Source organism: Aotus nancymaae, unplaced genomic scaffold (genome assembly GCF_030222135.1).
Source record: "Aotus nancymaae isolate 86718 unplaced genomic scaffold, 86718_ANA_hifiasm-v0.15.2.pri h1tg000076l, whole genome shotgun sequence".
NCBI lineage: Eukaryota > Metazoa > Chordata > Mammalia > Primates > Aotidae > Aotus > Aotus nancymaae.
Window position 1 is genome coordinate 7,785,061 of NW_026988491.1, and position 26,686 is coordinate 7,811,746.

At 43.7% G+C, this 26,686-nt stretch overlaps 1 protein-coding gene and 1 pseudogene across 2 annotated transcripts in view; one reads left to right on the top strand and one right to left on the bottom strand.

Annotated features, from left to right (window-relative positions):
• Positions 1-26,686, bottom strand: part of SYN3 (synapsin III) — a 497,817-nt gene that overhangs the window by 351,094 nt on the left and 120,037 nt on the right. The gene's annotated exons all lie outside the window — the stretch shown is intronic.
• LOC135271225 (kelch-like protein 5) lies at positions 598-20,777 on the top strand (annotated as a pseudogene).

Consider the following 26,686-nt stretch of genomic DNA (forward strand, 5'->3'; position numbering starts at 1 on the left):
AACACAGAAATCAGCTAGGGACTTTTGGGAAAGCGTCTGCTCCCTTAAAGGAGGAGGGCTGAAAGGAGAAGAGCCACCAGGCATGATCCTTTCCTCTGACCTGACATTGACATGATGCCTCCACCTGTGGCAGTCAAGTTGGGACAGCATGATGCTTCATCTTATGTGTCAACTTGACTGGGCTACAGGTGTTCAAACATCTGATTAAATATTATTCTAGGTATGACTGTAAGGTGTTTCTGGATGAGATTTGCATTTGGATCTGTATACTGACTAACACAGGTTGTCCTAGTCATTGTGGGTTGCCTTCATCAGATCTGCTGGAGGCCTGCATAGAAGAAAAAGCTGAGTAAGAGAGAATTCTGTCTCCCTGCCTGACTGTTGAAGTCGGAGCTGAGAGTAGGAGGATAATGCCAATATTTCAGGGGTTTCTAGAAATGTAAATGATCCATAGTATAAGCCTCAGTGTAAGAAGAGGCAGATGAAAAGTATTGAAGCACCATTAGCATGAAAATAGCAGACCATTCAGCTGTAGTTTACATCTTGGCTGATATGAGTGACTGAGGGGAAGGCAGTTAAGTGTTTAGTGTGTAGGGCATGACCAAGAATCATCCTGTAATGAACTGGAGGACTATGCAGGCATCAAGAAGTGAGCTGAAGTTTCATCACATAGAAAGGTTAGATGGTATGGGATGATCAATGAATGAGTAATTAATAATTTTTATTAGCGAGTATGTTGAAAGCTAGGACATCAGTCTCCTCCTGACTCTGGACTTAGACTCAGACTGGGACATGCTCCATTGGCTCTCTTGGGTCTCCAGCTTGCCAACTGCAGATCCTGGAATTCTCAGATTCCATAATCCAGTTAGCCAATTCCTCATAGTAAATCTGTAGCTATACCTGCATGTACATCTATCTATCTATTTGCCTATCATCTACTATTGGTTCTTTTGCTCTGGAGACTCAGACTAATACAGATAGTATAATATTGAGCATGATAACAAAATTCCAATAATCTAAGCCTTTTTCCAAGCCCTTAATCATGCCGAGCAAACATTTAAAAAAATGGAAAACTATTTGAGACATAAATAGCTGTGCGACGTAATTTTAGTTGCTGGTGATTGCAGAATTCCAGCTCACAGATTGGTGCTCTCCTCTGTCTCAGACTATGTTGCTGCCATGTTTATTAATGATGTCAGAGAAGCGAGATAAGAAGAAATAAAAATGGAAGGTGTAGAACCGAATTCATTGTGGTCCTTGATCCAGTATGCTTATACAGGCCACCTTGAATTAAAAGAAGATAATATTGAGTCCCTGTTATCTACAGCTTGCCTTCTTCAGCTTTCTCAGGTTGTAGAAGCATGCTGTAAGTTTTTAATGAAACAACTTCATCCATCCAACTGTCTTGGAATTCGTTCTTTTGCTGATGCTCAAAGTTGTACAGATTTGCATAAAGTGGCTCACAATTATACTATGGAGCATTTCATGGAAGTAATTAGAAACCAGGAATTTGTATTATTACCAGCCAGTGAAATTGCAAAGCTCTTGGCTAGTGATGACATGAACATTCCTAATGAGGAGACAATATTGAATGCACTTCTTACTTGGGTCCGTCATGATTTGGAACAGAGACGGAAAGATCTAAGTAAACTTCTGGCTTATATTAGGCTACCTCTTCTTGCACCACAGGTAATTAATAGGTATTTGTTTATAGGATTTTTTCTTGGCCTATTCTATCAAAGAAAGTAATTTTACATGTATTCCTATGAAATGTGTAGGTGAAAAGATAGTAAACTTATGTTTTCAATCCAGAAGATCTGGTTACCTAAATTACATCAATTAAGTAACAATTCTTTTTTTTTTTTGAGATGGAGTCTCATTCTGTCACCCAGGCTAGAGTGCAGTTGCACGATCTCAGCTCACTGCAACCTCCACCTCCCAGGTTCAGGTGATTCTCCTGCCTCAGCCTGCCAAGTAGCTGGGACCACAGGCGTGAGCCATCATGCCCTGCTAATTTTTGTATTTTTAGTAGAGATGGGGTTTCACCACATTGGTCAGGCTGGTCTCGAACTCCTGACCTCAGGTGATTTGCCTGCCTTGGCCTCCCAAAGTGCTGGGATTACAGGCATGAGCCACTGTGCTGGGCCTCAATTAAGTAACATTCCTGATTTTGGGTTAGTAATTTAGTTGACTCAGATACAAACCTATCATACCAGTTGGAGGAGAATTACTAAACTGTTAATAAAAGAAACACTGGACTCTAGGAACCAGAAAATTTAGATCAATTCCTTTGCCACATGTTTATTAAGTATCCACTAAATATTGAATTCTGGTGATATATGAGATTAATAAGGTATATTAATAATCGAAGCTCTGACATTTTAAAACTTTGTGACTTGTCATATTCACACCACTCAGTTTCTTCATCTGTCAAGTAGAGATAACGTCTTCCCTGACTATCTCACAGGATTATTACAAGGATCAGAAACGTGCTCTATGACATAAAATGTGCTATGAATAAAAATGTTATTATTTCAGGAAAAAAAAAAAAAAACAGGAAAAAGGGAAAAAAAAAAAACAGGAAAGAATGGCCAAGAGTGCCCTGATACTTGACAGCCTGTTATGTAACCGCTCTGTGTATAACCAGGGTCATACTAGTACTATTAATATTTAATAGGGTTGTTGGGAAGATTAAACTAGTAATCCATGTAAGGCCCTTAGAATAGTGCTCAGCACATAGAAAAATGCTCAATAAATGCTAATATAGCTAAGAACTAGACATAGGCCAAGACTTCTGGGAGTTGAGAGTCTAGCTTTCAAGGCAAGAAACATACACATACAAATATGATATTGAAACTATAAAGATTTACATGTATAATTGAATACAGAAAGAATCATTTTACTTCTTAATTCTAAACTAAACTTAGCCTGTAATCCCAGCACTTTGGGATGCTGAGGTGGGAGGATCACTTGAGGCGAGGAGTTCAAGACCAGCCTGGCTGACATGGCGAAACCCCAACTCCCCTGAAAAAATACAAAAATTAACTGGGCGTGGTGGCATTGCCTGTAGTCCCAGCTACTCGGGAGGCTGAGGCAGGAGAATAGCTTGAACTCAGGAGGCAGAGACTGCAGTAAGTTGAGGTCATGCAACTGTACTCCAGCCTGGGTGACAGAGTAAGACTCTGTCTCAAAAAAATAAAAATAAATAAGGTAAACTTAGTTGCTCATTGTCATAAGGCATAAAGGCTAAAAACTTAACTGTCCCCAGAACACTTAGGTAAATAGGTAGATGATAAAAACATAATAACATGTTAGTCAAATAAACTAGGCATTTTGGGGCTAGCCTCAGAGTTTGAAATTAATTACAACCAAATAAAATGGGCTTATGGTGAGGCTTACCTCAGATGATGCAAGTCAACATAGTCTCTAACTTTTCTTAAACAACTTAAAAAAATGCAAGACATTTATCATCAAAGTGGCGGCTCAGAAGTCATGTATTCCCCAGTGATATTTGGTAAACTATGCCCCTATCCCCAATCTGGTCTCCTGAAAAGGGCTTTAACTTATGCCTCTCTCTGAGGCCTTGAGCTATAGGAACTGTTACACAGAGGACGCTTTCTGGCCCTCTTTGAGTCTCCAAAGTTACCACTCCCTGGGGCCAAGTAGGTTATGAAGAACTTGCTCCTGACTCCGCCCTGGCCAGGCCACCTGCCCTACCACTGAGCACTAGAGGCCTATCTAGAATGTGTGTACCTGGACCTGGCGCCCATGGATGTGAGATAAGAGTGCCAGCAAACCTGCTGCTTTCTTCTCTGAAGTCTCAGATTCCTGAAGCATGACTCTCCCTCTAATCTCCTGAGATCTGAGGACCACACTTAGGGAGACTCATGCATGCAAGGAGGTGCTTTAAGAGCTGGGCTGCTGTCTTGGATGCTGCGTGCAGCTTATCCCTGTCTGGGAACCGGGTCCTTGCCTTCCTGAAGCAGAGTCTCAGTCATGACAATCACAGTTACACATGGAGGGGGTTCCCAGGATGCCTAATGGGCAGGCACGGTAAACCTGCTTCCCTGCCAGCTTCCCATCCTGCAGAGAAGGCAGTTGTGGTGTCAGACCTGAATTCAGAGGATTAAGAACACAAGGTCTAGAGCTTGATGATCTGGGTTCAGATTCTGACTCAGCCACTTCTTAGCTTTATCATCTCAGGTAAGTTACTTTCATGGTCTGTGACTCAGATTCTTTGTGGAAATTGAAGATAATAATAGCACTTACCTCACAGTCGATAAGAGGATTTAAGTGAGTTAAAGAAAAAATGCCTGGCATGTAGTCAGCACATGTTGAATTTTAGCTATCTTATTTGCTTTGTGATTTTTGAGCAAGTCTTTTTTTGGGGGGTTGGGGGGACAGGGTCTTGCTGTGTTACCCAGGCTGGAATGCAGTGGTGCAATCATAGCTCACTACAGCCTTGAACTCCTGGACTCAAGTGATCCTTCCACCTCAGCCTCCCAAGTAGCCAGGACTACAGGCAGGTGCCACCACACCCAGCTATTGTTTTTATATTTTGTAGAGACAGGGTTTCACTACATTGCTCAGGCTTGATCAAGTCTTTAACCTACCTGAACCCCAGTTTCCTCATCTATTTAAGGGGGATAATTACATGTCCCCAGAGTTCAATCTTGTTTCTCCCTTTGGTAATTGCATCACACTTGTAGTTACTCATCTGTTGTCCACCTATCTGCATACATTTGCAGCAGGCACTGTGCCCATTTACTTCCATCTCCCGAGGCTTAATAGAGGGCTTGACACATAGCAGGTGCTAAGTAAACATTCATAAAGGAAGAAATGGCACTGTTGTCAGGATTGAGTGGAACCAAGATAGCCAGTCTGGTAGAAAAAAACAGTGAAATTCCTATGTATACATCTGTGTATGTGTGCATGTCTTGGGGAGGGAGGAATTTGGGCCATTGAGAAATGGGCTGGTGTCCTAGTTTAGTTCTTAAAACCTGTGTGACCATAGGCAAGTAGCTGACCTCTCTAAGTTTCAGTGTCTTCAGCTATAAAAAGATGGTGGATTGACCTGATTAGGAAGATTAACCAAAGTAAGTTATGGCTAGCATCAAGTACTGTACCTGGCTCCTAGTGGGTGATTCACAAACAGCAGCCCCCTTACCCACTCTTCTGATGCCTATGGACTGAGCCAGCACACAATGAAAATGGCAATAATTAACATATATTGAGCACTTACTGTACACAGGGCACTGTGCTAAGAACGTTGCTTATATTATCTACAGTGCGGTGGTTTGAAATGGGCTTTAGGAGAAGAAATCCTTTTGTAAGCAGGAGAACCCCACCTTTGCATGAAATTCCTCACCAAGGGAAGGAAGTGGAGGTACATTTCAGGCAGCCACCTAGGTGGTAGCTGTTCCCAACACACATTTATTTTGCATGAGCAAAGGGCTTGGTTCTGGGGATAAATTCTTAAGCAAGACAATATGAAACAATTGAAACAATTTGAAACAATATGATGAGTTTATAGTCCATGCAGCCCCATATTCCAGGCTGGGCTGAGTCAAGGGAGAATGCAGTCAATGAGGGTTTCTAAGCACAAGTGAGCAGTAACAAGGAATCAGGAAGATGGGTGTGGGTTGGCCATGCCAAGGATATTTTCTGGAGCTGGGATGGCAACAAGGGTGTTCTAGGCAAGACTGGCCAATACCTCCAAGGTCTAAAGGTAGAGGAAGCCATTTGAAATACCTCTTCCATTCAATCTCCGAAATCGTGTGAAAAATACGTTGTTTTTTTTATTAGCCTATTTTTCAGATGAGAAAATTGAGGCTTAGGTAGTACCTTGCTTATGGTCACCTTGCTAATAAATGGTAGAGCTGTTCACTCCAAAGCATTCATACCAGGTTCTGAGAATAGAGGCTTTTATAAAACAAGCAAATGCAAGGAGGATGGGATTCATGGGCAGGTTTATAGGCCTAGGTTCTAATTGAAGATTAGATACCATCACTGACCATGGGAAAATTACTGGAACTTTCTGAGCTCCATTTTCCACATCTGTTGGCAAATAGACAAGATTTAAATATATCTCAACTCAGAGTTTGCAAACTAGTATGCTACATTAAGTATAACCCCTGGAGGAAAAAAAAAAAAAAAAGGCTGGTAGTTCTGGATGTATTTTACTGAAGACACTGAGGTTTAGAGCAGTTAGCAACTTTCCCAGTTTACACGGATAAAATGTGACAGTGACAGAATTTAAACTACGGTGGTCTGGATTCAGTATCGTAGTCTTAAGTAACACACTCTCTACTGCTTTTCAAGTACAGAGAAATGATAATTGATGTTTAGCCTCTATGTCTGGGATACATTAGGGAGTGGTGGGGACTGTGGTGAGCTATAGAGTCCATGCCCTGACTAAAGGGACCCTCCTGTGATTTATCTTGGGTAAGGCCAGTGAACGTTTGGTGCTCCAATTTTCTCCTCCATAAAATTGCTATAATTATCTCTAACTCATAGGATTGTTTTGAAGACTAAATTAATTAACATGCCTGGCACATAGTAAACATTATGTAAGTGCAAGCTGTTATAACCTGAAAGATGATCTTTGTCTTAAACATTCATTTTTAAAAAAAAATACCCATCTAACAAGTTCTGTGTCTTAAACATTCAAAACACCCACTTACATACAGTACAGGGAACTGGGCACACCACTGATGATCAAGTTTTGACAGCTTCTCTGGGGCCTTTTCCTCCTCCTTCTGAGCAACACTAGAGCCTGTGGGTCACGGGGAGGGGGCTTGGGAAAAGAATCGAGGTCTCTAGGGCACAAGCCATGAGCTTTGCACATCAGCAGCAGCCTCCATAGCTGGCTGCTGTAGCCCCTCACAGAGCTCATAGTTACCATCGGCCTCCAGGCTGTAAAGAATGTGAGGTGCAATGGGCAGCCTTCCAGGGACCCAAGAAGGGAGGCTTCATCCTTTCAGGATGTCTCAGGCTTCAGATAAAACCCTTCCTGTGTTCCAGCTCATAGCTGGCAGGGGCAATCGGCAATGACTGATAACAATGAGTGACTTGTCGAAAAGATGTGTGTGTGAACCAAACGCCAGCTAGCTGGAGCAAAGCATGCATTCAGGAGGCTGGTGGGAAGACCATCAACTGCACAATGGTTTGTTTTGGACCTACTATGTACTGGGCCCTGGGCCAGGCATTCAGGAGGTGGTGAAATTAATAATAGCAGTTCACCTGTATTTAGTGCTTCAGAGCACTGCAACAGACATTATTTCTCTTGATCCTTGGCACAAGTCTGATGTAAGCAAGCCTCATTTCCTTGGTTTGAAGATGGGTAATAAATGAGACTGGTTTAAAGTTATACAGCATGCAGAGATATTTGGTCAAACTTGTTTCTTCTTCTGCCTGGGTATCTATCTGGACTACATTTCCCAGTAGGCCTTGTGGTTGAGTGTGGGCATGTGACTGAGCTCTGGCCAATGGGATGAATGGAATGCTAGTGATACTGCTATATGGCTCTGTGAGGCCTGGCCATAAAAATCTTTCCAAGTAGTCTATCCTCTCCTCCTCCCTTGGCTAGCAGATGCAGCTAGTCTGCAGAGGGCTCTGAGCACCTAGCAATGGTGGAGCCACAGATGAAAGGTGCCTGATTGGATTCCTGAGGAACTCTGCAGAAGGTCATCTGCTGAATGCCACACTCAACTCTTGAGTGGAAAGAGACATAGGCTTCTTGTGTGTTAGACCACCAAGTTTGTTTGTTTTTTTGTTTGTTTTCATAACAGACAGGCTGCCCTAATATACATAGTAAATTTTGGGTTTTAGAGGCATTTTGCTTGTACATGTGACAGTTTTTTCTACCATCCTCCAAACAGGCAGAAAAATCTCCTTATGCACATAGAGTATTGGGATTTTGTAAAGCACTTGGGACAAGCAATGGGATGGTTTTTTCCTTCCACTCCACTCAACACTGGGCTGTGACTCTTGTCCACTGTGGGAAGCTTTCAGGTAGGGTAAGATGTCTGGGCTAGCCACAGCTCTGGTATCATTTGCTCAGCCCTTCTCAAATGTCCTGGTAGAAAGTAAAGTATCAGTGTTGTAAGGCATTCTTTGAATTATCTTCTCTCCTGTCCATGGATAATGGTACAAATTATATATCATCCCTCGGAGAACTGTGAAAATAGTCATCATCATGTGCTTTTGTGTTCTGTGGTTCAGATGAGAACCCCCAACTGCCAGCCCCTTCCCCTCTCTGAGCTTCAGTTTTCTCATCTATAAAACCATAGGGTGGAATTAAGTAAACTTAAAGTCTCTTGCCAGCTCTAATTTGCTATACTCTCACAAAAAGGAATATTTTCTATGAGTCAGACACTTTCCCACATTATTTCACTTAGTCATAAAATGAAGCAGGATACAAATAAGGTATTTTGGGGAAAAGAACAGAGAAACTGGAATTGACCACTTTTAGTTGTTTCCTACAAAGTTTGTATTCAATAAACTTTAGGGGAGTGGCAAAGTGATACACAGCATTTCTTTAGCTTGCAACTTCACTGGAGCCTGCAATCTGGTTGGGAGGACAAAAACCACATGTAGGGAACCAACAAATGTGCCAGAGAGAAAGGCATAGAGTCTGCATGGTCTGGAAGACAAAAGGGGACAGAGTGAGAGAGACCTACCTTGGCTGCCAGCCTCCACCCCACCTCAAAATTCCTGACTGCAGACACAGTTATGCTCTGAGCACTTGCCATGTGCCAGACACTGGTTGGGTGTTTTGCTTTCACACAGCATTTGATTCTCACAGGCACACTGCCAGGAGGGCATGATTCTATCTGGTTAAAGAAGTGGAACCTAAGAGGCACATGGACACTAAGTCACTTAACCAAGGCTCCCACATAGCTGATAAGTACCAGAGTCACAGAGTTTGAAGCAGGTCTGTGTGGCTGCAAGCGCCTGTATTCCCTCCACTCTGCCTCTGTTCTCCTATACAGGCAGCTCTGGCCTGAGATTCAAGCTGCACTCACTTCCCTGGATCTTGAAGAAGAGATGCCGGTACCCTCTCCAAGGGCTTCATGCCCTTTAACAGTTATTAATCACAGAGTCAAATCTCCTAGGGAAACCTCAGCTTGCAGGGCATCCCACAGCAGAGAGATCCGACATTCACAGAAAGGCGCAGCAGGTTTGGTATCATTGGCAGAGCCCTGGATGTTCTAACTGGGAAATCCTGGTACAAAAATTCCAAGGTTTGCACAGCTGGAGGCCCATGGGAAAGACCTAGGAGCAGCTGAAACTAACTGACCCCACCTGGAAGTAGATCCCCTCCAAGGACACAGAGGGAAGAAAAGCGGCAGGAAGTAGCTTGTCTGGTTGTTCTCAGGAAGCCGCACGTCCTGGAAGAGAAAAAAGTCTTTCCCTACAAACAAAGATCTGGCATTTCTCAATGTGTGCTCCTGGGACCCTCTGCAACACAGCTCACTTTGCATGTTGAAAAAGGGGATTCTCGGGCCTCAAACATAATGAATCAAGATCCCTTGGAGTGGGGAACAGGAAACTTCATGTAACCAAGCTTGTCAGATAGTTCTAATGCTCACCAGAATTTAAAAACAGAAAATCCCACTTCTTTGAAATGATTCTACCTAGTTCTTCCTTAGCTGCCCTATTCATTTCTGCCATTTTGCCCATCAGTGACTCTGAACCCCAGAGGAAAAATAATAAAGATACTAACATCTGTTTTTTTAACTTTAAGTTCTGGGATACATGTGCAGAACGTGCAGGTTTGTTACATAGGTATATATGTGCCATGGTGGTTTGCTGTACCTATCAACCCGTCATCTAGGTTTTAAGGCCCGCATGCATTAGATATTTGTCCTAATGCTCTCCCTCCCCTTACTCCCCACCCCCCGACAGGCCCTGGTGTGTGATGTTCCCCTCCCTGTGTCTATATGTTCTCATCATTCAACTCCCATTTATGAATGAGAACATGCAGTGTTTGCTTTTCTGTTCCTGTGTTAGTTTGCTGAGAATGATGGCTTCCAGGTTTATCCATATCCCTGCAAAAAACATGAACTCATTCTTTTTTATGGCTGCATAGTGTATATGCATGGTATATATGTGCCACACTTTCTTTATCCAGTGTATCATTGATGGGCATTTTGGTTGGTTCCAAGTCTTTGCTATTGCAAATATTGCTGTAATAAACATATGTGTGCATGTGTCTTTATAGTAGAATGATTTATAATCCTTTGGGTATATACTCAGTAATGGGATTGCTTAGTCAAATGGTATTTCTGGTTCTAGATCCTTAAGGAATCACCACACTGTCTTCCACAATGGTTGAACTAATTTACACTCCCACCATTAATTAATAGATATATTAATATCTATTGTGTGCTTGTCTTGTGTCCCAGATTCCTGTAAGCACTTTAAGTGAATTAAGTCATTTAATATCCTCACAACATCCTTACAAGGAAGGCACTTTCACTAGCCTAGAATTACATATAAGGGAACTGAGGCACAGAGAGGCTAAGAAGCTGTAAAAAGCCACACAGTAAGTGGCTGGGCCAGAACATAGACCCAGGCAGTCTGATTCCCAAGCTTGACCTCTAAAGGGCAGGGGTAAGGGTAGGTTAAATCCCGGTTCCTTCACAACCATTATCTGTGTGACCCTGAGCAAGTGACTTTGCCTCTCGGAACCTTCCTACAGAATGCAAACACTGTGGGAAGTTCCATTTATTGAAGACTCACTCTGCTAGGCCCCATTTCCAGGTACTTTCATGCATTCAACAAACATTCGGCAAATGCCTACTATGTGCCAGGAACTGCTCTAAGATCTGGCCAGGCTGGGAGGTGAGTGAAGCACTCACCTTGGGAACTGAATGGGGATGGGAGTAGGGAGCCAAAAAATTCAGTAATCAAGGGAAACAGTATTTTAGTGTAATATTTTAAAAAATCAAATTAACAAGTTATGGCACATGGGCTGGCCACCTGTTTTTGTAAATAGTTTTGAGGGAAATAAAAAATAATAAAGAACAAAATACTAAAAACCTTGCTCTAATGGAGCTTACATAAATGACCTTGTCCAATTCTTACCATACATAGCCCTAAAAGGCTTGTATTAACATCATTACAAGGTCACATACACCACTCTGTGGGTAACTAAGGATTATAGAGACTGACAATTATGGAGTACCAGACACTAATTTTTAAGTGCCTTATAAATATTATTTTATTCCTTGCAATCTCCCTACAAGGGAAGGATCATTATCATCCACCTTTTATAAATGGTGAAACTAAATCACACAGAAATCTTATAATTTGTCGAATGCCAACAAAGCAAGTAAGGGCTGGAGTGGGGATTTTTAACCCAGACAGTCACACTCCAAGAGGTCATATCTGTTTTCTTTCTTTCTTTTCTTTTCTTTCTTTCTTTTTTTTTTTTTTTTTTGAGACAGAGTCTCACTCGGTCACCCAGGCTGGAGTGCAGTGGTACAATCTTGCCTCACTGCAACCTCCACCTCCCAGGTTCAAGTGATTCTCCTGACTCAGCCTCCTGAGTAGCTGGGATTACAGGTGCCCACCACACCTGGCTATTTTTTGTATTTTTAGTAGAGACAGGGTTTCCCCACGTTGTCCAGGCTGACCTTGAACTCCTGACCTCAAGTGATCCGCCTGCCTCAACCTCCCAAAGTGCTGGGATTACAAGCATGAGCCACCTCACCCAGCCTTTCTTTCTTTCCTTCCTTCCTTCCCTCCCTCCCTTTCTTTCTTTTCTTTTTGTTTCTTTTTTCTTTTTCTTTCTTTTTGTCTCTCTCTGTCACCCAGGCTGGACTGTGGTGGTATGATCATAGCTCACTGCAACCTTCAACTCCTGGGTTCAAGTGATCCTCCCACCTAACCCTCCCAGGTAGCTAGAACTACAGATACGCTCCACATCTGACTCAAGGTCATACTTTTAACCAGAGGTTGGCAAATTATAGCCCATAGGCCCTATCTGGCTTACCACCTGTTTTTGTAAATAAAGTTTAATTAGGACACAGCTCTACTTAATCATATGTGAACCGTGTATGTCATGCCGTAATGACAGAGTTAAGTAGCAGTGAGAGACCACATGGGTTGCAAAGCTGAAAACAGACTAGGACCATGACCTCTAGGGTCAAGGGCAAAGCAGTTTAAGCTGGTTAATACTATGGATTTAGATGGAGACCACTGAGACACTCTAACTAACTTGAGATAGTCAGAACACTAGATAAAGAGAGAATTAAGACATCCTCAGAAACCCTAAACCTATCAATCAACTTAGGCCATTAGGGAAGATTACCATAGCAATGAGACCTCGAAAGAAAGACTGGGCATTCCCAAGTAAGGCCCATCTAATTTTTTCTATAGGCTTGATAGGCCTCATCACAATATGATACACTAAGGTTCGCTCATTCATTCATTCAGTGAACATTTATGGAGCGCCCTCCCTGGACTAGGCGGCATGCTAAACCCTGGGAAAAAAGGACGCATAGGCACCCATGAAGAAGGTACAGAGCAAGGTACAGTAGACAAGTCATGGTCTTTAGAGATACACCTGCATTCATACCCCATCTCTGTTTTCTTCTGGCTGTGGACATAGCCTCACTCTCTGAGCTTCAGTGTAGAGCACTGGATATACCCCACCGGTTAAGGGCAGGTTAAATCCCAGTTCCTTCACAATCATTAGCTGTGTGACCCTGAGCAAATGACTTTGCCTCTCTGAACCTCAGCTTCCTAATCTGTGCACTAGTTTACCACAGGGACAGGATCTAGGCAGAGCTGCCCAGCACACAGTAGGCCTCTGTGAATGGCAGCAATTCTTTATTACGATGATGGAGACAGTTTAGGAGAGCCGTTTGCTGAAAGATCCCAAATCCATTATGCATGTTTTATCTTTGTGCTTCCAGGGTATTGAATAAACAATGTTTTCATCCAGTTTTTAAAAGACACTCTAATTCTGTCTCCGAATATACCGCCTCCCTTACTTCCCCCCTAGCTGAAATTTGGCCAGCTCAGTGCCTGGCTGCTGGCCTGAATTTCCAAACACTGTTGGTTTAGCATTTCTCAAATGTATCCCATTAACACTATGAACCTGTCAGCCTTCTCTCTCCTCTTTGAGCTCAGGTCTGACCATCATGACAAGAGACAGAGCCAGCAGCGTGAGCCCAGCCTCGCAGACTCGCCTTTGTGAAGCAGGGCAGTGCCCGGGTCGGTCGGCCTGGGACTGGGGGCACCTGTCAGCATTTGCATGAGGAGACACACATACAGGTGGTGTGCTCGGAGACTTGGAGAGGGCGCGTTGGAATGAGGGGCTCTGGGAAATGCAAGCAAAATACATTCTCCAGGTTGGCACTGGAGGGGAAAAAACAAGACATTGAAGGAGGCTTAGCAAAAAGCCACTGCTCTGGGAATCAGGAAATAGCTCTGCCCTGGCACGATCTCCAACTCACTCTGTGTGTCATTGAGCATGCTACTTGCCCTCTCTGTGGCACATTTATTTTGAAATGAATGGGTTAGGCTAGCCCATGAGTTTTTAAACTTTTGCCTGGCAGCGGAACTCTTTTTCAGAAAAATTTTTACTTGGAATTTTGAGATATAAATAGATGAAAGTGGAACTAATTTTCTGGTTCAAAGAGATGGGGGTGTGGAGAGGGGAACTGGAATTCTGCCCACTCTATCCCATACCCCTCAAAAACTCAAAGAAACTAGGAGATACCTCTGTGGAACAGGGTTTGAGAACCACATGACATGATGGACGATCTGCCCTGGCAGGCTTGGATGCTGGTAGCTACAGCTGCCACTGCTGATAACAGTAATGGCTATTATTTACTGAGTACTTTCTTTGTGAGGGACTGGACTTTACTTCTGTGTCCTTTACTTCAAGAGTTAGTAGAGAGCTCTGATTCAAACACCAGCTTCACCAACTGAGCAGCTGTGTGACCTTCAACAAGTTATTTGGTTGGTGCAAATGTAATTGTGTGTGGAGCCTCAGTGTGAGAGGCCCTGCTAATGCGTGCATCTCAGAGGCAGCAGGGGCCACATCCAAAGAAGAGTGGAGCAGCAGAATTAACAAATAAAAAGTGTGGGGAAGAAAAAAAAAAAAAGAAAGTAATGGCAAACATCACAATTACTTTTGCACCAACCTAATCGTTAACCTCTTGGTGGCTCAGATTCTTCATCTAGAAAATAAGTTCTTCAGAGGATTCAAGGAATTAGTCTCTCTAAATGTGCTTAGAACAGTGGCAGGCACATAGTAAGCAATTGATGTTAGCCATTTTTATCATGGCTGCAGATTATAGCTAACCTTTCTAAGCACCATTCTGTTTCACAGGTGAGAGACCTGAGGCTCAGAGAGGTAAGTAAGTGCACTTAGGTCACACCAATAGTAAGTGACAGAGGGAGAACCTGAATCCAGGTCAGCTTAACTGCAGGCTTGTGGTCTTAACAACCTGCCTAAACTGCTTTGCTCTTGACCCAAGAATTCACATGCAGACATAGGGTCAAAGCAATTTGCATGAGGAGTTTCCAAGTCTAGATAGAAGAGTTGCTAATGATGACTGTAGTGATTTATGCTTATAGGAGCTCTGGTTGGTGTCAGCAGTCTGGGGTCTGGGCCTCTTCGCAAATCCAGATCCCACACCAAGAGGAGGTATTTGGTTATCAGAGCCCAGGGTTATATAATGTTCTTTCCTGTAAGTCACATTCTCCAGCCTTTCCTACTAACCTATAAGACATCTGTCCAAATTAGAAAAAGGCTGGAGGCAGCCCCAAGCTAGAGCACAGGTGAGCAGACACCAGGCTGATTTTCAACCCCTACTTGGAGGACACCGTATGCCTTTGTGCAGTGCACAGGCTGCACAACCTTACACAACCATTTTGACTCTTCTCCTGCTTCAGTGTTTGCTGGAGAGAAGTGCAGAGAAAATAAATGCTGCCAGATGGGAGACAAAGAATGGTCTCAACCTTGCCCTGACACCTGTGGGGGCCCAGGGTGAGGGGCAGCAGGAGCAAGGAGGTGGCGCAGGCAGGAAGCAAATGCAAGCCACACAGTCACTTTATCTCTTTATGTTTCTTTCTCTCAGCTCCGAGGGTGGTAATAAAAGATGGCTGTATGGCTCTCCCCAGGAAACTGAATAGGAGCCAAACCATCATGTGGTGAACAAATGCTGTGATTGCTCTACTGCAGAGCTGCTGCTGCATGGTATTAAAAAGGTGACAACCTCTCCTCTGACCCCTGAACCATGGAAATGGGCAGTCACCAGCCCACCCACTCAGAAAGCCCCAATGCTCTGTCACCAGCAGAGGCCCAACGCTCACTCCAACATAAGAAAAAGAAAGTGGCATAGTGTCCTTGTCAGAACACAGACTTTAAATTCAGACAGAGCTGGACTCAAAGATCAACTTTCCACCCTCATAAGCTGTTGAACTTTGGGTAAGACACTGAACTTCTCTGAGCCCTGATCTCACATTTATAAGATGTAGCTTATCATACAAATCAAGCAGGGAGAATGTAAGAATTAGCAATAACAAATGCAAAGTGCCCAACACAGTTTCCTGACACATAGAAAATGCTTAATACATGGCAGTTATACATATAGTTCATGCACTGACTCAGCAAAGATGGACAGTTGCCCACAGAGCTTTGGGCACAATGAAGGTCAATATGAAAGGTTATCAGCGGTTTCTCTGACGAGTGAGTGACATTTGAGCTGAGGCAAGGATGGGCAGAAGTTTTTTTCGGTGAAATAAGGAGGGAAGAGCTTTTCAGGCAGAGGGAACAGAATATGTGGGGACCTGGGGTAAGAAAGAAGAGAGAAAGATTGAATAGCTGAGAAAAAGTTGATGTGGCTGAAGCTGAGACAGCAAATTAAAGTTTTAGAAAGTTCACTCTTGGCTGAGCACAGTGGCTCATACCTGTAATCCCAGCACTTTGAGAGACTAAGGTAGGAGGGTACGTGAGGCCAGGAATTTGAGACCAGCCTGTGGGACATAGTGAGACCTCCATCTCTACTAAAAAATTATAATAAATTAGCCAGGGGTGGTGGCATGCACCTGTAGTCCTAGCTACTCGGGAAGCTGAGGCATGAGGATCACTTTAGCCCAGGAAATAGAGGCTGCAGTGAGTTACAATTGTACCACTACATTCTAGACTGGGCAACACAGCAAGACCCTATCTCTGGGAAAAAAAAAAAACAACTTACTCTAACAAGGCTACATACTGATAATCCTGGATAATTACAACAATATGACATCCTGGCAAAGGCAAAACTATACAAAGTTTGTGAAAAGATCAGTGGTTGCCAAAATTTGGGTGGGAGGGGTGATAAACAGGATGTTTAGGGGATTGAAAATATTCTGTATGATACAGCAATGGTAGATACATGTCATACATTTGCCAAAGCCCATAGACTAAATAACACCAAAAGTCAGCCCTGAGGTCAGTTATGGACTTTGGACAATGATGGTGTATAGACGCAGGTTCGATTGTAACAACTATACCCCTCTGGTACAGGATAGTGAGGGAGGGAAGCTCTGCACATGTAAGGGCAGAGGCCTACGCAAACTGTACTTTCTGCACAATTTTGCCATGTACTGAAAACTGCTCTAAGAAGTAAAGTCTATTACTTTTTTTAAAAAAAGAAAAAAACAGAAAAACTCTGGCTGCTGTGTAGAGAAGAGATTGGGGGTGGGTAGAGGAGAATGTAGACCAGTGAAGTTTTCCTGTTTTCTTGCTGGGCTCCTAGGGGCAAGTTATAGATGCTCTGAGAGCTTCAGTTTCTTCATCTGTGATATGGGGACAAGAATATAAAGTGACACAGTGTGTGAGGAAATGCCTCGCAGAAAGCCTGGCACAGGGCAGCATTCAATTCATGCTGGCAGAGGGGGGAAGATTGACAATGCCAAGAACCGCAAAAGGTGTCAGGACACAAGAGCTCTTTGTGCGGGAGAGTGGGCATCCTGTGGTGCTGTTTTGTGGCGGGGCTCACTGTTTATTGGCAGGAACAAATGAAAATAGCAAAAGTCTCCCTGTTTAATGGAAGAGGCAAAAATATTTATCCAAGTGTATGTTCCAAGCATAAAGTTGTGTTTTGTACTTTGATGAAAATCAACAATATTCATAGCTAAGAGATTTTGGGTGCTGACTATATGGCATTCTTGCAAGGCATTGTGGTAAGCACTTAATGTGAATTAGCTCATTTAACTCTCCCAACCATACCTTGGATTAGGTTCTATTATTAGCTCCATTTTGTGTTTGGGGAAACTGGGGCACAGCGAGATTCATTAACTTGTCCAATGTAAGTGACAGAGCTGGCTTAAGAGAGAATCAAAAGATATAAACCCAAGTTAACAGAGGAAATGGGATGAGCATGCATAGAACAGTTTTGAAACAGCACAAAAAAAGATGAGTTATAGTCAAGGACTAAATCATGTAGAAAGCAGCATGGTATAGAAGTTAAGAGCATGGATTTAGAATAAGCCAACCTGGATTTAAATTCTGGCTGCTCCATTTTTTGGGTGACCTCAGGCAAGTTATTTAGCTACTCTGTGACTCAGTTTCCCCATCTGTAATATGGGGATAATAACAGGCCATATCATGTGGAGTTGCTTTGGGGTTTATTTTGGAAAATACATGCAAGCTCACTAGTATATCACATTATATGGCAAATAGTAAGAACTTGGTACATGTTTGAAAATGAAGCCTATTGAGATTTCTAAAAGAGTAAATTTGGAGCTTCAAGCAAGGAGTGGGGCTCAAACCAAGGACCCAGTTGGCTGCAAAGATGAAAGCAACTTAACCTCTGCCTTTAGGGACCTGCCAGTCTGGTAGGGGAGGTAGGCTCAAATGCAAATTATTTTTTTAAAGCAGATTATAAGAATTATTCATTCAGCCAAAATAGTACCATTCATTCTAGGGATGGAGTGATTTATTTGCAGAACAGATAAAATTCCTGCCCTCGAGGAGCTTATATTCTGGTGCCAGGGGTAGGTAAGGAACATATAAGCAAGCGTAGCAGTAGCAGTGAGGGCTGTTAAAAAATAAGGCAGGATGAGGGTATAAAGATTCACCTGGGAGGTTATTTTTGATAGGATGGTCAGAGAAGGAAGTGGTAACATTTGAGCAAGGCCAAAATGTAGTGAAGGGGTGAGCCATGTTAATATCTAGGGGAAAAGTTTTCCAGGTTGAGGGGAGAGCAAGTGCAAAGGCCCTGAGGAGAGAATATGCTTGACCTACATAGAACAGCAAAGGATGGAAGTACCATTGTGGGTAAGGGGGAGGAGGGTGGAGAGGCAGCAGAAGCCTAGATCATATGAGGTTTTGCAAACCATAGTCAGGACTGTGAATTTTATTCTAAGAGGGATGGGAAGCCCTTGTAGGGTTTTAAAGATGCATTTAGCATTTGATTTAGTTTCAGAAGAATCACTTTGGCTGCTGTGTAGAGAACAGACTGAAGGGGGAAATTGTGGATTAGCATGTCTTCAAGTTCTTTGGCCCTAGGTGGGATGTCCTTAAACCTAGGTTTCCCCTGTGCCTATCTTTGGCCACTAGAATGAGGTAAAAATGATGCTCTGTAACTTCTGATGCTGGTCCTTAAGATACCTGCAGCTTCTGCCCCTCTTGTAATGTGCCCTCTTGAAAACCAGCTACCACATGAGAAACCTGACTATGCTGAGACCACATGGCTGCAAGGAAGCTCAATAGCCACCTGAAGGAGCACCAAGGCACCAGACTGAGTGTGAAGCTTACTTGGACCTTCCAGCCCAGCCAAGCCACAAGTTGAATGCAGTCAAGTGAGTCATTCCAGGCAACACTGCATGGAGCAGAAGAACCACCCAGCCAAGCCCTGCCCAAATTCCTGGCCCACAAATTGAAAGCAAATAAATGGTTGTGGGTTTACACCACAAAGATTTGGGGTAGTTTGTTCCACAATGTTTTATACAAATCTCCATTTTATAAATGAGGATACAGATTTAGAAAGGAAACAATTACTGTCAATAAGTGGTTGAGGTAGACTTTGATCCTATAACTTCTCTAGGCAAGTTCAATTTTTTCTTTTTCTTAGTTTATGACTGTTACTAAAATTTCCAAATTTATTTTAAAACCACAGAGAACAAAATAAAATCATACAATATATCATTCTGTATTTTAGGTGCCTGAATGTTGCTACTTTTTCCAGGCTAGCTGTGCAATGGCTTTTAAAGCAGGGTCTGTAGACCACTGGTGTTGGAGTCACTTAGGTGAAGCTTGAAAACATGCAAACTCCTGGGTCTCACCCAGGAACCTGACTTTCTGGTACCAGGGCACAAACATTTGCATTTTAATAACTAGGGCAGAGGTTTCCTAAATTATTCACATCACAAAAGGTTTGAATGTCAATAAACTAGTGGATCAACAAGCCCTCAGGAAGCAGATGGACATTTTAAATGAAGATGGAGAGTTTGCAAACAACAAATGAAAACTAAATGGAGCAGTCCATCTCTGTTGCGGGGCTCTTCTCACTACACTGTGTTGCCTGGGTGAGGTGGGGGCCCTAAGGTGGTCTCCCCCCAGCTCTTCTTCCCATGAGGCTCATCTCAGGGAGCCAGGAAAGTTGTGCAACACTAGTCCTGGGGTATGAGATAAAGCAAGGGTAGAGGGAACATTCAGAGAGCATTCACTATATTTCAGGTACTAGCAATTAAAAGACTTCCTCATTTAGTCCTCAAAAAGAGGCATTCTTCCCATTTTACAGTTAAAGAACCTGGAAGTCAAAGAGGTAAGATTACTTGTGCAAAGCCATGCAAACAGCAAATGGGGAGTCAAGATTTCAACCCAGGACTGCCAGACACCAATGCTAGTGTTTTTTCCTATATTAAGCTGTGCCAACCAGGTGGAAAGAGTGTGTGATATTAAATCACATCAGAATTTGAGCCCCATTCCTCCACTTGTCAGCTATGTGGCCTTGGAAAAAACGTCCTTTCACTTCTTTCAAAGAAAGGATGAAATGTCCTACCACTGAGAAATACTGGGTACCCAGCAGCCGTTTAGTAAAAGGTGTTTGCTTCTGAATGACAAGAGGCCAGGATGCTAAGGCCAAAAGTCTGAAGTGATCACTGGGCAATTTCTCACACAGTGGCATGTGTCAAAGCAGGACAGGCCCCGTGCGACGATGGAGTGGGACCCAGAGCTGGAGCCATTCCGGGTGTGGCTCCAGCATGTGGGAAAGTGCACAGGGTCGGCAGGGCGCAGCCAGCGGCCTCGCAGTCTTTCCCATCCCCAGTTTCTGTGCTTCTGGGAATCAGGAGCCACACTGTTTTTCTCCGTCAGACCCGAGCTCTCTCTCCCAGGGGAGTTGGCAGATCTGCCATTGGCCTGTTGGCTGGAGGTGCACAGCAGCGGAGCCTGGCATCGCTTTACAGGCTCACACTGCCTCTTTCTTGTGCTGCTTTCTTCCCATTCCCACGCCCCACCTCTGCAAGTCCCCAGGGATCCTGCTTTCTCCGGCAGTGGCAAAGGCAGAGGCCCTGGGCAAAGAGATTAGATGGGGCCTTCCCGCTCCAAGGCTGCTCTGCTGAGCCCCTGGACAACCCCAAGTGCATGGCCTTACAGACTCCATCCCCTCCTGGGGACAGAAGGCTGTGGGTGCTGTGCTGTCAGGAAGTCTGTGCCTGGTGCAAGCTAAGGCCTGACTCCCCTCAACCGTGAGCTTTTCACTTTGCAGAGTTGTATTATTCAGGCAAAGAGTCGGCCAGTCATGAATGCCTTCAGCAAAGACTAGGCGTTGTGCCAGGTGCTGGGGCCACAATTCGAAAAAACAGTTCTTAACTTGATCCTCAAGGAAGGTTCAGTCCAGGGGGAGAAGGGGAGAAGTAAATAATAATTACCCTCCTGAACCAGTTACGGTACAGGAAGAGCAGTAAGACCAGGACACACAGCTGTTGGTGAAGGGCTGGTGCATTCCTTCATTCACTGAGCAAATAGTTATTGAGAACTTGATATGTGATATGGGAATATAGTGGGAACAAAGCTTTCTTTCTGCCTATCTAGACTTTCTGTTCTAGAAAATAAACAACAAAATAAATTACACAATAGTGTGTCTTATATATCTATATTTAGTATTATATTATATAGTATTATATGTCGATATATTATCAATACAGCTAGAGTCATTTCAGGCAGTGATAAATGTTTGAAGGAAAAAAAATGCATAGTTGGGCCTAGAGAGTAGGGACAGTATGGTCTGGCAGGGTATCCCTGAGGAGGGGACATGTGATCAGAAACTCAGGAGGTGCATAGGTGAGAGTGGTCACATCCATGGGAATGCTTCGGGAAGGAGAGCTAGCAAGCACCAAGCTGGTACACCAGACACCATGGACATACTTTACACATGCCACAACTAGGAAGTGAGGACTCTTTGTCCCCACTTCAGGTGGGGAGGCCAAGAGCTAGAAATAGGGAGTGACTGATCCAAGGCCTTGCAGCTGAGACAAGGCAGAGCCGAGATCCAGCCCAGGCAGCCTCCTTTGCCTATGCAGGTGGCCTCTGTGCCATGAAGCCAGGCTGCCTACCTGGGCTAGTCCTAGATGCTTTATGAGCTCAAAGGCTGGCACCAAATTCAACTTCAGGGTGGGATGAGAGAAGGGGCCACAGAAGCACAATCTTGATGGATGAGAGTGAGGAACGCGTCAAGCCAACGAAGTCTCTGCCTTTCTGCCTTTCTCCTTCCCCTCATCTGGCCCCCAAGCTGCCACTTACCTGTGTGCATGTTCACCCAAAATCAAGAGGGAGTGAAGCTCCACCCCCGATACACATAGGGCTCGTTCTGCCCACTCTATTTCCCTCTCCACTTAAGTTACCTCCTCAAGAGGCCTTCTCTGCTTCATGCATCTCAAATACCAACTTCTCTGTATTCTCTCTGTTTGCTTTGCCCATTTCTCACAACCTGCCCTTAGCCCACATATCTGCTTACTTATTGATTGATTGTTTTCTGCAACTCTAACATCAGCTCCACAGGAGCTATTGTCTGTTTCATTCACCACTGTACCCTCTGTGTCTGGCACATAATGAATGAAAGGAAGGAAAGGAGGAAGCAGCTTAATGTATATGGAAACATTTAGGAGAGTCGAAGGGAACACTTTTCCAAACACACACAGGTACCTGGAAGTCAGTGCAGGAACTGTGATCTATGTAATGTTTGCCAGAGTATGCCTGGCACTCAGAACTTGCCTCTAATAAATTCTGTTGAATGAATGAATGAATATCTGGAATTTGAAATTAAAAGTTCAGGAGGCCCAAAAGAATCTGGGCAATTATGTACGAAATAAGAGCAAAGAAATGTTATTATAAAAATTAAATTTCGCCTCTGATAAAGTAGACTTTAAAGCAACAAAGAGCAAAAGAGGCAAAGAAGGACATTACATTATGGCAAAAGGATCAATGTAACAAGAAGAGCTAACGATTTTATAGATCAACGAGACAGAAAATTAACAAGGACATCCAGGACTTGAACTCAGACCCGGAACAAGTAAACTTAATAAACATTTATAGAACTCTCCACTTCAAATACATAAAACATACATTACCACCTCACACCTATTCCATAAGTGACTACATAATTGGAAGTAAATCACTCCTCAGTAATCGCATAGCATTTCATAGGTTTAAATGAAATATTGGTCGGCTGCTTGTTTGTTATTTTCTTCCCTTATTCCTTCCTGTTTACATCAAGTATAATTATTGGTATAAAAGAGGTTTTCAATACCCATTACTAAACTGCATTCTAGCCTGGGCAAGAAAGCAATATTCCCATTCTCTCTCTCTCTTTCTCTTCCTTTTTCTTCTTCTTCTTTATTCTTTTTCTTTCTTTCTTTCTTCCTTTCTTTAAAAAAAAAAAAAAAATTAAATTTCTTGATGGGATGTTAGAGAGGTCCCAGGACAGAGATTCAGGAGTTGAGGGCTCATTGTGGCTCAGGAGCTGATATGCTGAGAGGATTTGGAAAAGCCACCCTTCTCTCTTCCCCAGGCCAGTGTGCCCATCTGTAAAATGGGGACACAGAAAACTCTAAGGGACTCTTCCGACTCTGGAACTCCAAGATTTTATAGACCATCCCCTCCTCTGGGACAAGCCCATCCATCTCCCTCTTGCCCCAAACATCCTCCCTGCAAACAGTAAGCCAGGGTGGGCACTGGGGAGGGGGAGGATTTGAGAGTCTCTGATGCCTTTCCTCAAGGTCTTGCATTACTGATGCTTGCTGGCTCCCTCTCTTCAGCCGTCTCTGAGGTCTGACCTTCTAATGAGCGGAAGCACATTATCAGCCACTGCGGTTTGAACGGGTGCCTGTAATTTAGTGTTGCCTAATGCTGGAAACTGAGAGCAGGACTTGCATAATTAGATTGGGGCCTCATTAATGTCTGCCTCCTCGGGTGTTTTTCATTCTTGGTTTCTCCTGCCCTGTATTTGCAATCCCCTCTGTCTGTAGAAACATGGCTGTCCCTTTTTATCTCTCCCTTGTGGAGCCAGGTTGGAATTTGGGTCCAGGACAGCCAAGGCACCCACAAAGCATGAATTTTAACATGCCCCGGATGGTCCTTGCTCTGCTTTCTAAACAGAGAACCTGGATGTCTGGGTTGTACTTACACACCTTGAGCTGGTGGGTCATCCACCCTGGGTTTGGGTTTGGACACAAACCAGAGGAAGGAGGGCCATCAATGCAACTGCTGTAAATACTGATGATTTAACCAACTTGTGTGCAATGCTTGGCCATTTACAAAGCACTCCTAGAATCTGACCTTGTGAGCAGGGACTTAACTTGGTTTGTTTTGTTCACTGGTCCCCTATGAGTTATTCTCTTTTTGTGCCCTCCTGACCCCACTCTATGCTTTTTCCACTCTTCTCTGCCCTGCTCTAAGCTACAGAAGATGGGTCCCTGTGGGCAGCATCAACTCAGTTCCCTTGCTGAATGGTTTCTGCTTGCCTTTGGCCTAAGTGAGGCCCTAGCAAGAGACTGGAAGGCAGAGGGAGAGAAGTGGGGTGGTACTTCTCTCCAGTGCCCACCCTGCTTTAGTGCCATGACTTTGGAGGTAGCTGAGTTCCTCCCCAGTTATAGCTTCAATGGACCAGCTCTCCTGCTCAAGTCTAGATTAAACCTACTAGATTTAGTCTAGTAATTCTATTTTCCCCTTTTGTCCCTTCATCCATAGGGATGATAATGGTTTCCTTCTGTTATTGGATTCTAAATACCTCATGTTCCCTTAGCCCCTCACACTCTTCTGTAAGTTGCCCCTTCATTAAAGTCTCTTTATTTAGACAATTTAGGGGTGAATTCTGTCTTTTGCCTAGTCTCTGTCTGATATAATACCCAATGTCTGAAATGGTCCCTGGAACATAGTAGGCCCTTAATATATGTTTGTGGAATGAATGCACAAACTTTTCACATATGACACCTCATGTCATCCTTACAAAAAGTATGCAAAATAATATTATCACCTTTTACACATTAAAAAACACTGAGGCTCAGAGAGGTAAATTCTTATACCTGAGCAATAGATTTCTAAGGGAGGGCAACACTCCCATACTATACCATGAATGAGCTATAGCTTCACTCTGGAGAAATCTCTACATACTGCTGCTTTCTGTACAGAGATTGAGTGTCTACTCACGCCAGCCTGGTGTGGGTTCAACAGGACCAGAGGCTGGTGGAGTGGACAGAGTAAAGATTCAAAGACACTTGGAAACTCACCTGGCATAGAATCAGAGACCTGGGTTCAAATCCAAGTGCTGACACTTTCTAAAAGTGTGATCTGGGGCAATGAAATCAATGACAATGACTTAATCGTTCCAGTTGTGACTCAGTTTCTTCCTCTGTAAATGGTGCTGTAATAATTATTATTACACACTTAAGTTAGGGATTATTCTGATCCAGGCATTGTGTTTAGCACTTCACATATACCAACTCATGTAATCCTCACTGCAACCCTAGGAGGAGGATTCTTCTTCTTTTTTTTTTTTTTTAGACAGGGTTTCACCATGTTGGTCAGGCCAGTCTTGAACTCCCGACCTCAGGTGATCCGCCCGCCTTGGCCTCCAAAGTGCTTGGATTACAGGCATGAGCCACCATGCCCAGCCCTTCTTTTTATTATTATTATTAGTAGTAGTAGTAGCAGCAGCAGTACAGATAAGTTACTGCCCATGGTCACACAGCTGCTGTTACCATGGCAGATCTGGGCTGTTCACCAAGGCAGCCTGCTCCAGAACTGTATTCTTAACCTTCAGGCTGTCTACATTACTATTAGACCATCTCATGGGTTTGTAATGACTAGATAAGAAGACCATCTATGATGGGCACTTAGCACAGCCCTGGTGCACAAGGTCCCATCAATAGTGGTGACTGGCTTTTCCTTGTTACCCGCCTAAAAGTCAGATGCATGGATCCTCTCTCTATTTTTCTTCCATGTAGTTGTTCAATTGTACTCTTGCATGCCATTCATAGTGGGAAACGTATGGCTTCTTTAAGCAGCTTTGTCCCTTGCCACACACAGACCCTGGAGCCAGGTTGCCTGGGCTTGAATCTCAGCTTTGCCACTTACTGGCTGGAAAACTGGATGTCATTATCCCATCCATTGGTGTTTCAGCCTTTTTATCTATAAAATGGTAATTTTAATAGCACACACCTTATAGGGTCGTTGAAAGGATGAAATGAGTTAATTCATGTTAAGTGCTTGGAACAGTGCCTAGCACATAGGAAATGCTATAAAAGTTGTTTGCTAAATAAATAAAAGTTCATGAATTTTGTATGTGCAATTCAAGCTGGCTTAAACAAAAAGGGATTTTTTTGGCTCAAGTCTAGGGATGAGTCTGGATCCAGAGCCTTGAATAACATCATCAGAACATCGTTTCTCTGTCTGGGTGTGTTTTCCTTTACCCTTGGCTTCATTCTTGGCAGATGGTTCTCTCATCGAGAGAGATGGCCACCAGCAGCTCCAGACATACATCCCATCAGCTCAGTGTTCCCAGCAGAACACATGTGCCTTTCATCCAAGAGTTCTGGCATTGGTCTGGCTTGTTTCCCAGTGAGATATTCCAATTGACTAGGGCCGGTCATGTGCCATCAGCTGCACACAGCACACAGACTGCCAAGTTAGGGAGGGGGTCACCTCAATGGAATTCTAGGTGCTGTACCCCAAAGCAGAAGGAATGGATATGGAGAAAGCCAGCAGTGGTCTGGTTTGCCATCTATCCTGGTCACCTGTATTAGTCAGGGGTCTCCAGAGAAACAGAACTAACAGGATATATCTAAGAGGAGATTTATTGTGGGGATTGGCTCACATGATTACAGAGGCTGACAAGTTCCATGAGATGCTGGCTGTGAGTTGGAGAACCAGGAAAGCTCATAGTGTGATTCAGTCAGAGATTGAAGGCTTGAGAACCAGGAGTGTCAACCGTATAATTTCCCAGTCTATGGCTAGAGTCTTGAGAACTGGGTGGCTGCTAGCACCAGTCTTGAAGTTTGAAGGCCTAAGAACCAGGAGCTTTGATGTGCAAGAGCAGAAGAAGATAGATATCGCAGGATGAAAGAGAAAGATTTAGCTCTTCCTGTGTCTTTTTGTTCTACTGGGACCCCCAATGGATTGGATGATGCCTGCCCACACAGTGAGGGAAGATCTTCCTTGCTCAGCCTACTGATTCAA